The sequence below is a fragment of the Pan paniscus genome, chromosome 16 (assembly GCF_029289425.2).
Source record: "Pan paniscus chromosome 16, NHGRI_mPanPan1-v2.0_pri, whole genome shotgun sequence".
Classification (NCBI taxonomy): domain Eukaryota; kingdom Metazoa; phylum Chordata; class Mammalia; order Primates; family Hominidae; genus Pan; species Pan paniscus.
The window spans coordinates 83,564,217-83,580,436 of NC_073265.2; positions in this window are offsets into that span (position 1 = coordinate 83,564,217).

The following is a 16,220-nucleotide window of genomic DNA, read 5'->3' on the forward strand; positions in this document are numbered from 1 at the left end:
GGTTCCCAAATGTCATCATGCCTTTCCTAGCCTGGGATGCAAAATCCACAAGTCTGAGGCCGTTATGTTTTCTAAGACTCATCTAATTTTAAAATAAGCAATAAAACAAAACAATAGTCCTTATTTCCTTAAGCTAAGCCTTCTCACAATGGTATACTTTGCTTTTACTTGCAACCTCAACTATCTTAAAGAGGTGACCCAGAAAGACTACTCATGCTTCCCCCGGGGCTCTCTGAAAACTTCCTTTCTTAAAGCTATTTAGTGGGCATATGACCCAACCAAATGACCCTTTTTAATAGACATTCCCCCCACACCTGGCTTTTATTATGTCATAGGAGGTAAAGAGAAATCCCAAGACCCTTCCCCAAACCTAGAGAGCTGGTGGCCTTCAGAGCTGACCCCCTTCCTTCAGACTGTCCCTGCAGCGGTTCTGCAAAATCACACTCACAACACACTGTGTATTGTGGGGTTGGCATAGATGTTTTGAAACTAGGCAGACCTTGTGCAGTGTTTAGTTTTTGGCAGAATTTATGTTTTTGGCTGGCTGCCACTGTGAAATGTGTTTAGTTTTAACTGACAGTCGTGGTCAACACTGCAGGTCATAGGTAAGTCTAGCTCATTCTGACTAGGTGAAGCCAGATCTGCTGCTTCCCAGTTTTCTTTTGGTTTTTTACTGTCTTGGTAAAGAAGAATTTCTAACAGACACATAGCAAAACATTTCTGTCCTTCTACCTGATCCTCTGTGATAAACTCTTCCTGCTCTGTGATGACATTCTTCTTCAGTGACCAGACATCCAGGGGTTGGGAGAAGCTACTCGGGAAGTTGCAAGAGCAGGGATTAGGTTGTACACTGGGAAGTAAGACTGTGGTGTGGTATGGAGCAGAAGGTTGCCGGGAGAAATCCTCAGGAGTGTTAAATGTGACATTTTCCTCCTTAAACCTTGGCTGGAGCAGTGTCAGGAGCAATCCGGCAGGATGCTGAAGAGCAGTGAGAGGAGGACGGGAGTACGGCCAACCTGACATGAGACCTTGATGTTGGCGCACCAGTGTCACTGAGACACAAGGAGTCTCTGTTTCATTTTTTTCCCCCGAGAGGGATTTGCACCCAACCATCTTGTGACTGCTTTTTTAATTCAGTTCAGTGAAAATGACCGTGCTTTTTCCTACTATCTCAACCAAAATTTGCACCCATGCCAGGCTGGGAAAGCATATACTTCCTGAATGAAAAGTGTGATCCAACCATTATGAGCCCCAGAGGGTCTTTGTGGGATTAGTCACTGAGTTGCAGGATGGCAGAGGTGTGGGGTCAATACCATTTCCACTGTGATATGACAATGACATTGAGGACTTGTCAAAGTCAAAGATCACCCACCGAGTTTATAAATATGATTTAAAAGCTAAGAGAAATGATGACCATATGACAATTAGCAATAATCACTTGAGAATCTTCAGTATTCGGGATACATTTATTTTCTTTTTAAAAAAGAAGGTAAATAATATCATGACATTATAAGTTCCATGAAGGAGGGAGTTTCATCTATGAATTTTTTATTGTTCACTGCTAAATGGTAGGTTTAGCCTGACACATAGTGGCTACACATACTCAAGAAATATACATCAAATGGATGAATGAATGAATGAATGAATGAAAAGTGTGTTTTTAGGGAGCACTTAAAATGAGAAAGTTTAACATTCACGGTGTGTCTAACAAAACCTGAATTGAATTGTAACAAACATAATCCCGGCTGACATGAGAAATTTTACCAGATGCATATTATTTTATTTTGGGGGTTATGATTTACACATTAGTGTTGTATTAAAATGTAATATGAAGAAACATACAGAATTTAAATATGTTAATTCAAACTCAAATTATATATATACACACACATATACACAAGCATACATTACACATATATATGATATATGAATTTTTTTCCTTTTCATAATTAAGAAATGCCAAGCAATACTATTAAGAGACAATTTTGGATGTAAAATTCCCTAAAGCTATCCAATGCAGAAGCCAAGGGTGAAACGGAGCTGCAGACTCAAATGGCTTGGCTCTGTATTTCAGGGGCAAATGAGGCTACATATTTAGAAGGAACTGTACCTGTATTAATTCTTTTCTCCATCCTGCTGGGCCTTTGTGGATTTTGCTCATGACTTCTGTTAACATGTGCTGGGCCAATAATGTTATAGATCATAGGACACATCCCCCATATTGTGGGGAATTTGCATCCCATGCTTTAATTACCCTTTGGTTTCTGAAGAGGTAAGGGCTGAATTCAGCAGTCCTTTCCTAACAGGCCTGTGGTTCAGGCCTGGCTTGGAAAGGGCCCCAGGGGCTGGCAGGCACTCCAGGCAAATTTTCCAGCAGCAGCACGGCCCCGTTTGCCTCCTTCAACAGGTCTTCAGTTGGCTGTATTAGTTCATCGGCTTCAGACTTTGAATTGGCACAAATGCATTGTGTGGATGGGGCAGTCGCATTGACTGGCCTGGAACTAATTAAAAACTGGAATATTTTAGATCACTAGGAAGAAGCATGGCCAGATTTGCAGGGATGGTGCAAGTGAACTGAAAGAGCAAATTAACCCAGCCCCTTGAGAAAGATTCCTGCTGCCCGACCTTAGGTAGCCTCAGCTGGGCTTGGGCATATCCCGGTGTGAATGACCCCTGCAAACCTGACAGGTACTCAACCATCTCAGCTGCTTAGGAAACATTCTTTTTTTTTTTTTTCTAAATATTCCTAGTGGCACCATGTTTCATGAAAAAGAGCAAGTTTGCCAAGCTTGTTAGCTTCAGGGAAAAGACATATCCAAGTGAGTGAAGGACTGTGAAGGGCATTTATAATGAGGGAAATTTACTGCCTGGTTGAGCGTCAGGGGCTGTGTTCTGAGGACTGGACTTCAGGCACACCCAGTGACCTCCCGCCACAGTGGGACACCATCCAGAGGACTTCCTTCTGACCTTTCCCCTCAGGCATGTCCTAAGGCACCTTGCTTGTCCTCTTTGTCACCACTTGCTATTTTGCATTCTGTCTGAACTATAAGAAACACACACTCACCTTGGCTAAGATGGAGTGTTGTCTTGCTGAGGACTTCACCATGGCTCGTCCCTAACTGCTGTCTCGCTCCAGGTTTGGGGAACACTTTAAGCTTGTTTTCAGCCTTAACAGTCTTAGCTCAGAGCCAAGAGTTGTGAATCCAAAAAATATCCATTGCTAGTTTTTGGTGTTTTGTTTTTATTTTTATATTTTTTGATACCTACAATTTATTGGGCTGGTATGTATGTGCCCAGCACTGGGCTAAATTATGGAAGACACTAGTCCATTTGATCAACACAACAACAAAAAAGTAAAGAAATTAATATTGTTATTCAGCTTTTTATTTTAATTTTTAAAGTTATGGTAAAGTAAACATAACATAATATTTACCATCTTAGCTATTCTTAGGTGTGCAGTTCAGTAGCATTAAGTACAATCACATGGTTGTACAAACATCACCTCCAACCATCTCCATAACTCTTTTTGTCTTGCAAAATTGATACCCATTAAACAACTTCCCACTCTTCCCTCCCACCAGATCATGGCAACCACCATTCTACTTTCTATCTCTATGAATTTTCTTTTTCATTTTTTTTTTTTTGACAGCGTTTCGCTCTGCCACCCAGGCTGGAGTGCAGTGGCACAATCTTGGCTCACTGCAACCTCCGTCTCCCGGGTTTAAGGGATTCTCCTGCCTCAGCCTCCTGAGTAGCTGGGATTACAGATGTGCACCACCACGCCTGGCTAATTTTTGTATTTTTAGTAGAGACGGGGCTTCACCATATTGGCCAGGCTGGTCTCAAACTCCTGACCTCGTGATCCACCCGCCTCGGCCTCCCAAAGTGTCGGGATTACAGGCGTGAGCCACCGTGCTTGGCCGTCTCTATGAATTTGATTACACTAGATACCTCATGTAGAAGGGATCATCAAGTGTTAGTCCTTTTATAACTGGTTTATTTCACTTAGTATAATGTCCTCCAGGTTCATCAATGTTGTAGCATATGTCAGAATTTTCTTTTTTAAGGCAAAATAATATTTCATTGTATATATGCCATATTTTGTCTATCCAATCATTTCTCCATAGACATTTGGGTTGCTTCCCTCTTTAGGCTATTGTGAATAATGCTGCTGTGAACATCGGTGTGCAAATATCTCTTTGGGACCATTATTCTCTTTTACATGTCAGGGATCCGAGGTACAGAGAGGTGCTTACCACGGTTCATGCAGTAGTTAAGGGATAAAACTAGGATTTATATGCAAGGAGCTGTCACTCCAGAATGTATTGTTTTCATTTCTGTCTTCTCCAACCTGTATAAAGGACAGATGTCCGTCCCACAGTGATAGGCTGTATATTATGAAACCGAAGCATGAGCTAAGTGAACACCAAGAAGTTTTACATGAATTAAATCTTCATCATCTTTCTAATGACTTTTCTAAACTTGATCTTTGATGCTAAATTATACCACATTATTCCAAAATGTCAGGATTAGATAAGTACAATAATAATTTTAATCATAAAAGAAATTCATTTTTTGGTGTTTCCAAATAACCAGTCATGATTTGGAGGTAACTCCTAGAACAGTGTAAGTCATTGTTCTGGCTTGATAAATGTATTGATTCTTACCAAAAATAATGAAAAGCTTCAGCCATTTCATTCTACTGTGGACTAACCCCAAACATTATGATGATAGTTACTTGGTACTAGCACTGCAATAGATCTTTTATATATTTTATTCTACCAAATCATATAAATGCTCCCATTTTACAGATGAGAAATCCAAAATTAAAAATAAAACATTATAGTTCAATCTGCCTGATCCCAGTATCCAGGTTCTTTCTGCTACCTTTTACATCCCGGGTACTGCTTGCCTTGCGTCATGCAGTTGAACATGAGTGAATCAGATGCAAACAAAATATTTGTACATAAGCTGCTGTGAATTATAGATATATGGCTTTTGGGAAGAACTGGAATGATCGCTGAACATGAACAATTTGTAAAAGTCTTTGAAGGACAGAGGCTTATGTAAACGGATTAGGGAATAGCCTTTTGACAAGGACAATACATATTTCATGTCTAGTAAAATGCTCTACCTGCCACCATATCCTGCAAGTCCTGGCAGCTGCTTCTGACAACCCAGCTTTCATGAAGGATCTGGTCTGGGGAGCGTGTTCAGCAATCCTCTGCTCAAGCTGCCTGGCTCCTTTTCAAAATGTTTCCTATGTCTCAGCCTCCAACTCAACTCTTCATCCTGGAAAAGTCTGTGTCTCATTCCAGCTCAGTGCTGTGATTTATTTTTGGCGGGCAAAGGGAAGAATTAGTCATACCTACTCTTCTGTTTGAGTCTAATGGGAGCATTGTGACTGGTGGTAAAGATGGTGGTTTATCAGCCTGGTGATTTGTAGAGTTTATGGCATGGGCCCCCTTGCTCCTCTGAATTTCCTTTCCCCTGTGAGTCACTCTGCAATAATAATGAAGAGGTGAGGTCCAAAGTTTGACAGTGGACCTCCTTGTACTCAGCTTTCAGCATTGCAATAATTCCATATTGTCAGAGAAAAGATGATGTCATCTCCTTAACAGTTGAAAACAAAGGGGGACAAATAAAAATGACCAGGCCACCCAAAGAACTGCCAATCAATACTATTGACAATGGAAGAGGAAGGCATTCTTTCAATCGTAAAGTATGACTGAACTAAGCAGTATTGACCTTGGGGTAAGGCATTTCTTAGGATTTAATGAATGGCTAGGAAGCTGATGGACCTTTAGTCAAACTGGTTATTAACTGCCTGAAAGTGTCTGACCCTGGAAACCATAATTGCTGCTACAAATGCAAGCACATAAGAGAGCCCAAGTCTGGCTTAGACAATGTGCTGTTGTAAGCAAGTCCCAATGCTGAACCATAAGACTGACCTTTACAGATTTGCCTGGGCATCCCCCACCACAGAACTGCATACCATTCTCAAAGGACATCATTTCATGAAGACCCAATGCTAGAAATAAGTTCCAGAAATAAAAAAGGATAGCATTTGCCTGTCTCACAGAATAGAATGTTATACACTCTAGCTAGAACAATTCACCTCAAAGCTGATAGATTGAACTGATATTGCTATGATTATAGTGGCCAGCGCTGTCCATCAGAAATATAAGGTGAGCCACGTATGTAATTTACAATTTGCTACTAGCCACATTACAAGAGTGATTGCATTTTAATAACATAATTAACCTAGTAGATACAAAATACTGTCATTTCTACATGATAGTATTTTTTACAGGTACTCAGTAAAAAAATTATTCACGAGATACTGCTTTTATTTTTTACACAAAGGTTTTATATTCCAGTATGTATTTCACACTTACACCACATCTCAATTCAGACTAGCCACACTTCAGGTGCCCAAGAGCCATATGTGGTTAGTGGCTATCATTGTGGACATTGCAGGCATAGAAAATTGTTTTGGAATTAGTAATGCATTAGAATGTTCAGCTGGATAAGATGGCCCAAATAATAGGGTGCCATTTCCCCGGTATGATCAGCAAAGAGCTAACTTAGGCAAAAATGCTAAATAAATGTGAATTATCTATTTTAGAAGAGAGAGAGGAATTCATAAATGGTATTTGAGTTTAGAAAGTTTTCACAGACAATGACTAACTTTTGCCGTTTTCTCTGATACTGCACTGATTTAGCTTTGCTTGGAGACATGTTTCTGGATTTTTAGGAGTCAGGAGACTCTGGAATGGAGTTGCAAGGGAAGCAATATAGCATAGTGGAGATATTCTTGAGAAACAGCCTGGGTTTCAGGAACAGGTAAAGCTATCCCTGCCACTTTCCACTTGGTGACATAGGGCAAACTACTTTACTTTGAGGAGCTAAGTCTTCTGGTTGCTAACGTGTAGATGATATCCTCACCTCCTTTCTGTTGTTGCTGTTGTGGGACTGAATGTAATAATGTTGACAAGTGTGCATGCTGGTACCATCATCACCACCTGCAGTAGCATCAGAAAGCAACAGAAAGGTTGTCCACTAATATGACTCTGCAACCAGGTCCCCAGAACACCAGGCTTGCCCAGGCATTCCTCAGGGAGTAGATGGGACAATTGTATTAAGAGGCATAATAGTTCAGTTGCCAGAAGGCAAGCCAAATTAGTGTCACAGTGATGGCAGTGTCTGGAGGAATGTGGCTGCTAATGGAAACGGATGAATCTAAGAAAAGGGAAACCCAGTGGAGAAGTGGTGGGTATAGGATCAAGGATCAAGTAGATTCCTCATGAAGAATATGCAGGTTGAAAGCAGAAGTGGAGCAGAATTATCAATAAAGGGGCAGTCTCCTGAGCAGTGAGTCAAGAAGGAAAACCAGGGAGTCAAGTGTCTTGAAGGAGGGTTGACCTGCAGTTAGAGAATCAACCTTCGAAAAATCCGAAAGATAAATTGCATATTACTGAAGAGGAAGATCAAGTTTATTCCTTCTTCTTCTTTTATTTTATTTTTTTTATCATTACCTGAAACACAGCAAATTCTAAATGAATGTTTCATGAATGACTGACTGGCAGGCTGGCTCACTGGTGGAGGAAGCCTGTGATCAGAGCCTGCGTAGCCCAGCCAGTCTTGAAGGAGTTGCATCTTTACAGTGCACAGAGGTCACCCTGATTCAGGAAGAGCAGGCTTGTTATGCTCCTAGTGGTGAACAGGGGAAGAGAGGGAGAGAGGGTAAGAAGGGGTGGTGGGGTAGGACAGAGAGATGGAGACAGATGAGGCCAATAGCTATCTTCATTCTTCGAATCATCTGGGTCAGTAACGTGAAGGACAAAATTGGTTGGGCAAGAAGGCCCCCACCTTCGGCCGGGCGTGGTGGCTCATGCCTGTAATCCCAGAACTTTGGAAGGCTGAGGCAGGTGGATCTTCTGAGGTCAGGAGTTTGAGACCACCCGGGCCAACATGGTGAAACCCTGCCTCTACTAAAAATACAAAAATTAGCTGGGCATGGTGGCACATGCCTGTAATCCCAGCTACTTGTGAGGCTGAGGCAGGAGAATTGCTTGAACCCAGGAGGCAGAGGTTGCAGTGAGCTGAGATTGTGCCACTGCACTCCAGCTTGGTGACAGAGCAAGACGCTGTCTCAGAAAAAAAAAAAAAAAAGTAGACCGCCAGTGTTGAGGTAAGATTGCTATACAAACTATTACAAAAAGCATCAAGACTTCATTTCTTAATGTGGGGTAATCAGACCTCAGATCTAAACATAACTATGCCTGCAAGCAATTCTTGAGGGCCAGTTTCAAAAAGTCATCTCCTAAGAATTCCATGATGCTATCACGTACCCATGAAGATCATGTTAGCCCTGCTCCTCGGCAGAAAGCATCTTTATGATGACAGTCTTGTGCTTATTACAGCCAGTGAGCTTTTCTCCTGGGTGGCCTTTAGATAAACCCTGTGAAATTATGGCTCCCTGAATTCCTTTTCTCATGTTTCAAGCTGAGCAGCCTTTTCTGTGTGTATAGAGTCTCTCCAAATAGTCAAAGGCCATTGGTTAGGTTTCTACTCACCCCATTCCAATCCTAGTCCTATCCCACCTTCCTGGTATCACAACCAAGATATCTTAATAAGTGTTTCAGGAGTTCCCAAACTCTTTGTCCTCATATTTGCAGAAAAGTTTCTGGTTCACTGCAGAAGTTAATTCACACATGCCAGTGTGGTTAATAGTTAGATTTCAAAAAATCAACTTTATTTTCTTATTCTTTTGATCTTCAGCTTGCCTGTCTGAGCCACCAACTTGAGTAAAACATTGTTCTTTTACTGTGTGGTGTTGATTGCACTTTGGGTGGGATTGAAGAGCACAAAGTAAGACCAAGAATCATTTCCTCACTGTCCACATATGAAACTTGCATTTTTTTTTACATGATTGCAAGCGCAGCAACAAAATCTACTGCTATTTGTGACTCTGAGAAAGTCAATAAAAACTACTCACATTTAAAGGTCTCATTCAAGGTAGGTCAGCTCTACAGCACCGCTTCCCAGATGTGTCAGAAGTTTGGAGGTGTTGCTTGAAGCCTTCACTGAAGAATTGCTTCTGCCATCTAGGTTTGTTTTTAAATAACACGTGATTAGACTTGTTTCTATTTACAGGTCTCTACACACCTGGTTTATCAGCACTGTGGTTCAAAGAGCATCCGTTTAAAGCCAGTAGACAAGACTGATGTCAAGTTATTGCTACCGGGAATTGTGTCTTTACATTTATTGTTAAATTCAAGATAACATCTAAGGATACAGATGAAAAACATAAATTGATGATGGCACTGAATAATGATGTTAATTATCATTTAACACGTGTATATTATGTTGCAGACAGAATGCAGACACAAAGCGTTTACTCTTTTTCATCTATTACCTCATTTGGGTTTCACAATAATCCTGTGAGAAATAATATCTCCATTTCACAGAAGAAAACATGAGGCTCAAATCATTAAGACACGTTTCAGATTCATGCAGTTTATAAGTGGTGGAGCCCAGATACAAACAGAGGATTGACGAACTCCAGGGTTTAGGCTCTTACTAATACGTAAGAAGCAGGTACCAACCAGCACCGGCAGCCTAAACAGTTTCTGGAGGAATTTCAGGTTGGAGATAGATCAATACAAATGGATCTACACTGGCAGAAAGAATAGAAAAGTTTAAAAAAGTGTTTTTTTCTGTAAAAATATTAATGGCAAAATAGAAGACAACGTGATAAGGAGCAGTGAAAAATCACAGAAGGAGAGCTGGGGGAGAGACAGCTATGGAGGATTTTGAGACCATCCAGAGAAGAAAACAATGACTCCCTGTGCTTATGAGAAGAGAGCTGGAGACACATCATGAACTTTTTCAAATGCTTCCAGCATACCATAGCTTACATTATCACCAGAATGATTTAAAAGAAACCTATGTTAGAAGTCCTTTTGGTGGCAACTCCATAATCTGCTCAGTGTCCAACAAGACTCTTTCCAGCCACCAAATAAACAATTCTAAGGCATAGCTCTGATGGTTAATTTTATGTCATAGGAAATTTATTTTAACCTGCTTTTATTTCATGGGTGCTTTCCAAGTTTTGCATGTTAACTACAAAGGGACAAATGTTTCCCATCAGGCCAGAAGGAGAAGAGATGGGGCATAAACAGAATCTAGACTAAAAATACAAAAACCATTTCTTGAAATAAAATATTTATAATGCATGCATTTGAAAAAACCCACACCCCTTTGCCTGGAGTCATTTCTGATAATTATTAAAGATCTTTTAAAAGGTATATCAGATTCCCCTTAGGCTGTATTTCATTTTTTTGCCCACTTTCTTACAGAAGCCATTATTACTGTAACCCGGCATTTGCAGGTATATCCTATCAGACACAAAAATACTCAACAAAATACTAGCAAATCAAATCCAGCAGTACATCAAAAAGCAAATCTACTATGATCAATAGGCTTTATCCCTGGGATGCAAAATTGGTTTGGTGTAAACAAATTAAGAAATAAGATTTATCACATAAACAGAACTAAAAATGAAAACCACGTGATCATTTCAATAGACGCAGGAAAGGCTTCTGATAAAATTCAACATCCCTTCACGTTAAAAACCCTCAACAAACTAGGCACTGAAGGGACATACCACAAAATAATAAGAGCCTTCTATGACAAACTTATGGCCAACATCACACTAAATGGGCAAAAGCTGGAAGCATTCCCCTTGAAAACCAAAACAAGATGAGGATGCCCATTCTCACCACTCTTATCCAACATATCACCACTTCTATCCAGAAGATTTCTGCTTCTGGAAGTCCTAGCCAGAGCAATCAGGTAAGAGAAATGAAAGGCATCCAAATAGAAAGAGACGGTGTCAAACTAACTCTTTTTACAGATTATATGATTCTATCCCTAGAAAATCCCCATAGTCTCCCAAAAGCTCCTAGATTTGATAAACAACGTTAATAAAGTTTCAGGATACAAAATCAGTGTACAAAAATGAGTAGCATTTCTGTATGCCAATAACATTCAAGCTGGGAGCCAAATCAAGAATGCAATCCCATTCACAGTAGCCACAAAAAGAATGAAATACCTAGGCACACAGCTAACCAGGGAGATGAAAGATCTCTACAACGAGAATCACAAAACACCACTGAAAGAAATTAGAGATGACACAAACAACTGGAAAAAACATTTCATGCTCTGGATAGGAAGAAACAATATTGCTAAAATGGCCATACTACCCAAGGCAATTTATAGATTCAATGCTATTCCTGTCAAACTACCACTGTCACTTTTCACAGGATTAGAAAAACAATTCTAAAATTTATATGGAACCAAAAAAGAGCCCAAATAGCCAAAGTAATTCTAAGCAAAAAGAACAAAGTCAGAGTCATCACCCTACTCGACTTCAAACTATACTGCAAGGCTACAGTAACCAAATCACCATGGTACTGATATAAAACGGACACATAGACCAATGGAACAGAATAGAGAACCCACCTACAACAATCTGATCTTTGACAAAGTTGACAATAACAAGCGATGGGGAGAGAACTCCCCATTCAATAAATGATGCTGGAATAACTGGCTAGTCACATGCAGAAGATTGACACTGCACCCCTTTCTTACATCATATACAAAAATCAACTTAAGATGGATTAAAGACTTAAATGTAAAATCGAAAACTACAAAAAACCTAGAAGAAAACCTAGAAACTACCATTCTCGATATAGGCCTTGGCAAATATTTCATGAAGAAGTTTCTAAAAGCAATTGCAACAAGAAGAAAAACAGACAAATAGGACCTAATTAAACTAAGGAGCTTGTGCACAGCAAAAGAAACTATCAGTAAACAGACAAACTACAGAATGGGAGAAAATATTTGTTATCTATACATTGGACAAAAGTCTAGTATCCAGAATCTATAAGGAACTTCAGCAAATTAACAAGCAAAAAACAGGCTCAAGCCTTTAATCCCAGCACTTTGCGAGGCCAAGGTGGGTGGATCACCTGAGGTCAGGAGTTTGAGACCAGCCTGGCCAGCATGGCGAAACCCTGTAATCCCAGCTACTGGGGAGGCTGAGTCAGGAGAATCGCTTGAACCTGGGAGGCAGAGGTTGCAGTGAGCTGAGATTGTGCCACTGCACTCCAGCCTGGGAGACAGAGCAAGACTCCATCTTAAAAACAAAACAAAACAAAACAAACAACAATAACAAAAAAAAAAAACAAGCAAAAACCAAATAACCTTACTAAAAAAAGGCCAAATGACACGAACAGACACTTCTTAAAAGAAGACATACACGTGGCCAACAAACATATGAAAAAATGTTCAACATCATTAATCACTAAAGAAAAGCAAATCAAAACCGCAATGGGATACCATCTCACACCAGTCAGGATGGCTATTATTAAAAAGTTAAAAAATAACAGCTGTTGGCAAGGTTTTAGAGAAAAGGGAACACATTCTCTTCTGGTGGGAATGTAAATTCATTCAGCAACTATGGAAAGCAGTTTGGAGATTTCTCAAAGAACTTAAAAAACAGAATTACCGTTTGACCCAGCAATTCCATTACTGGGTATATACCCAAAGGAAAATAAATTGTTCTACCAAAAAGACACATTCACTTGCATATTCATTGTAGCACAATTCACAATAGCAAAGACATGAAATCAACCTTGCTGCCCATCAGTGGTGGACTGAGTAAAGAAAATGTGGTACATATACAACATGGACTACTGTACAGCCATAAAAAATGAAATCATGCCCTTTGTGGTCACATGGATGCAGTTGGAGGTCATTATCCTAAGCAAATTAATGCAGCAACAGAAAACCAAATATAACGTGTTCTCACTTATAAGTGGGAGCTAAACACTGAGAACACATGGACACAAATAAGCAAACAACAGAAACTGGGGTCTACTTGAGGGTGGAGGGCTGTGGGAGTGTGAGGGTATGCTTACTACCTGGGTGACAAAATTATTTGTACATCAAACTCTACCAACATGCAATTTACCCATATACTGCATATGTATCCCCGAACCTAAAATAAGAGTTGAAAATGGAAAAAAAAAAAGAGAAAGGTTTAAGAAACTATCTAATACAGAAAATAAGAACACAGTGTTATGAAAGAGAATTAAAAAATAAGGAAAAGCTATTGAGACGATTAAAAATATAATTACAAAAAAATAAGAAAATAGTAAAATAGAAATTGCCAGAAACTAAATTTTTGTCTAAAACATAAAGCCCAGAAAATTTCTCAAAACAGATTAAAAAGAAAAAAACACACCAAGTGCTAGCATGAGGAAAGTTAAATGTTACGAAAGATAAGTGTAGGAAGTATAATATCTGTTCAATAAAACTTCAGAAAGAGCAGAAATATTGAGGAAGGGAAATAATGACAGAAACAACAATTTTCAAGGGTGAAAGAAAAGACTGAGTTATCAGTAAAAAAAAATCCACTGAATGTTCAGAACGATGATTCAGACATAAATAACGGATGGAATAGGGAATAATGTGGGCTCTCTTTAGATGGGTACTGATGAGGTGTCTCTATGAAAGGTGGCATTTGAGTTGACATGCAAAAGATATGAAGAGTCAGGGTGAGAACATTTCAGGCATAGATGGGAGCTTCTGCAAAAGCTGAAGGCAGGAAAGTACTGGGTCAGCCAGAGGAATTCAAAGAGTGAAATGGATAAAGGTAAGGCTGAAGAGAAATCATTCACGGCATTGTAGGCCAAGATAAAGTACTCAGAGGTTATTCCAGAAGGACAGGAACTATTAGAATATTTAAGGAGTAGAGTGTAAACTAAAAATAAGATCCTAAGCCCCCCAACTGACTGAATGAACAATCTCTTGGTCAAGGACATCCCCGAGTAACCTTGAAAACTGATTTCTAGGCCATGGCAAAATGGTAGGTCGGATTCGCTTCCTGATATCCCCTCCGTCTCTAACAATGGTTAGCCTTTCTTCCCTAAGGGTCCAACAGAAACCAGCCCTTTCAAAAGGCTCCACCACTGATACTAACCAACTGCTTGACACTGCCCCTCCTTTTCTCCTGATAAGAGACCAGGGAGTGGCTCTAGCCAGTCTAGGGAGAATGCGCAGTAAGGGTTGTAATGTCCTCTGCTTCATCTTTTGATGTCAGAGGCCAGAAAACTCCACTCTCAGATCATACTAATGCTGCCATTTTTTTGAACATGGGACCCATGAAGGGGCATGAAGCCTAATTGCACATACACATATTTCTCCTTTCATAAATATTCATGACTCCTCCCAGCTTTTTGATTATGTATATTTGGCTACCCCACTCAGCATAAATTTCTTCCCATTGCCTCTCCCTCAAAGTGTCTGTTTTTGCCTTCTGGCCGGAGACTATGCATCCCAGCCTGTCAGAATGGCCACCCTGCAGGCCGCAACCCTTGATGAGTCATCCAGCTCTTTTTGCTAAGTTTATAAACCGAGTCATTCTTCACTTGGCAACAGTGATAAGATTCAATTCTTTTAAGAACCCATCTGTTTTGTAGGGAGTGTGTTAGGAAGAAGCCTACTGGAAGCAGCGTCTAGTTGTGGGATTCCATTTGGGAGCCGATGAGTCCTGAGCACTCTGCTGGCACTGGAGAGTCAAAGGAGTAGACCAATGTGCCCTGTATGTTGGAAGTAGAGTCCATAAAATATGCCTGATGAATTAGGAATAAAATGGAGAGAAAAGAAGGAATCAAGGGTAACTACTGAGTTTATGGTTTGGGTACCGAAGAAAATGGTGGAATCATTTACCAAGACAGGGAAGTCAGGATGTTTAAAAATATGTATATCTGATAAAGGGGAAATAAATGATTCTTTTAGAGCTGCTTAAGTGTGAGACATTCAAGATCCATTTAAATGTTGATGGTGTGTGCAAGGGAGTGAGATAAGTATCTAAAATTCAGAGAGAATTCCAAGTTGCAGACATATATTTAGTTTTTTAAAAATAAATTGTTGAATACAGTGCTTAAATCCACAAGAATAGATGAGATCACCTAGTGAGAAGGGTAACATTAGAAAAGATCAAGGACTGAGTCCCCAGCAATCAGTATAGAGGTCAGGAAGAGGGACAGACCCCAACAACGGAGACCAACAAGGGAGGGAAAAGAGGAGAGAGCTACCAGGAAGGCCAAGCTTGGAGACAAGAGGGTGTTTCAAGAGGAAGAGAGTGAGTGATACATAACATAAGAGAGTGAATAATAGAAATGATTTAATTGATGGTTTAAATCATGTCTTTCCATTTAGTGGTAGGACTAAAAGCCAGACTGTATGGGATGGAGGCTTGGTTGGAGGTGAGGACAACTCTTTTTAAAAGATGCTCAAAAGAAGAGCAGAGAAACACTCAAGTATCTGGAGAGTGATATGTAATCAAGGGAGCATTTTTTTTTTTTTTGAAGATGGATGTTTGTGCACTGAAAGGCATGATACAATACTGAAATTGTAGCAAAAAGAGAATAGTCCAAGGGGCAAAATCAATATATTTTTTAATTGATCTAATAAATTTCACTAGGATTTTTTAAATCACATCCCTAAGTGAGGGCCAATGATACCAGAGCAAGAACAAATATTAAGGGTGTAGAGCTTATTGATAATGACAGTGATGGAGTCCAGATTCCTCATTCTCTGTTCATCAGGCTTAAATCAAGAATAGGTTTTAGAAAACTGTTAGAATTCACAGTTTATGTGCTTTTTAAACAATTCTCTTGAATGAACCTTTATTCCTTACAAAGGTGTGTGGGGCTACTACAAGTAGTCATAGGCCCCAGTGAGAAATGTTTTGTTAACACCCCTTTGGGGAGGCTGAGCCACTTAACAAGAATATCTTCTCAAGAATTATTTGTGAGGCCACTGGGGGTGGGTCAGATTCTACATAGAAAGATGTTAACAAGCATTAACGAGTTCATTTAATATTGGACTCATCTTGAATGTTTTTATTGAGTTGTTGGTTTCATAGTGGAACCATGAATTTCTTAAAGTCAAGAACCATAGGCTATTATTTCTATGGATCCATCATCTAAACCAAGCCCTGGCACTTAGTGGCTCTCATTAAATATTGATTGAATGATGAAGTGAATAAATGAATTCAATGACTAAAGTCATTAAAATTGGAGATCCTATAAATGCACACCCATGGCTCACATAGGTAATGTTGTTCATATTGGTGAAAATCA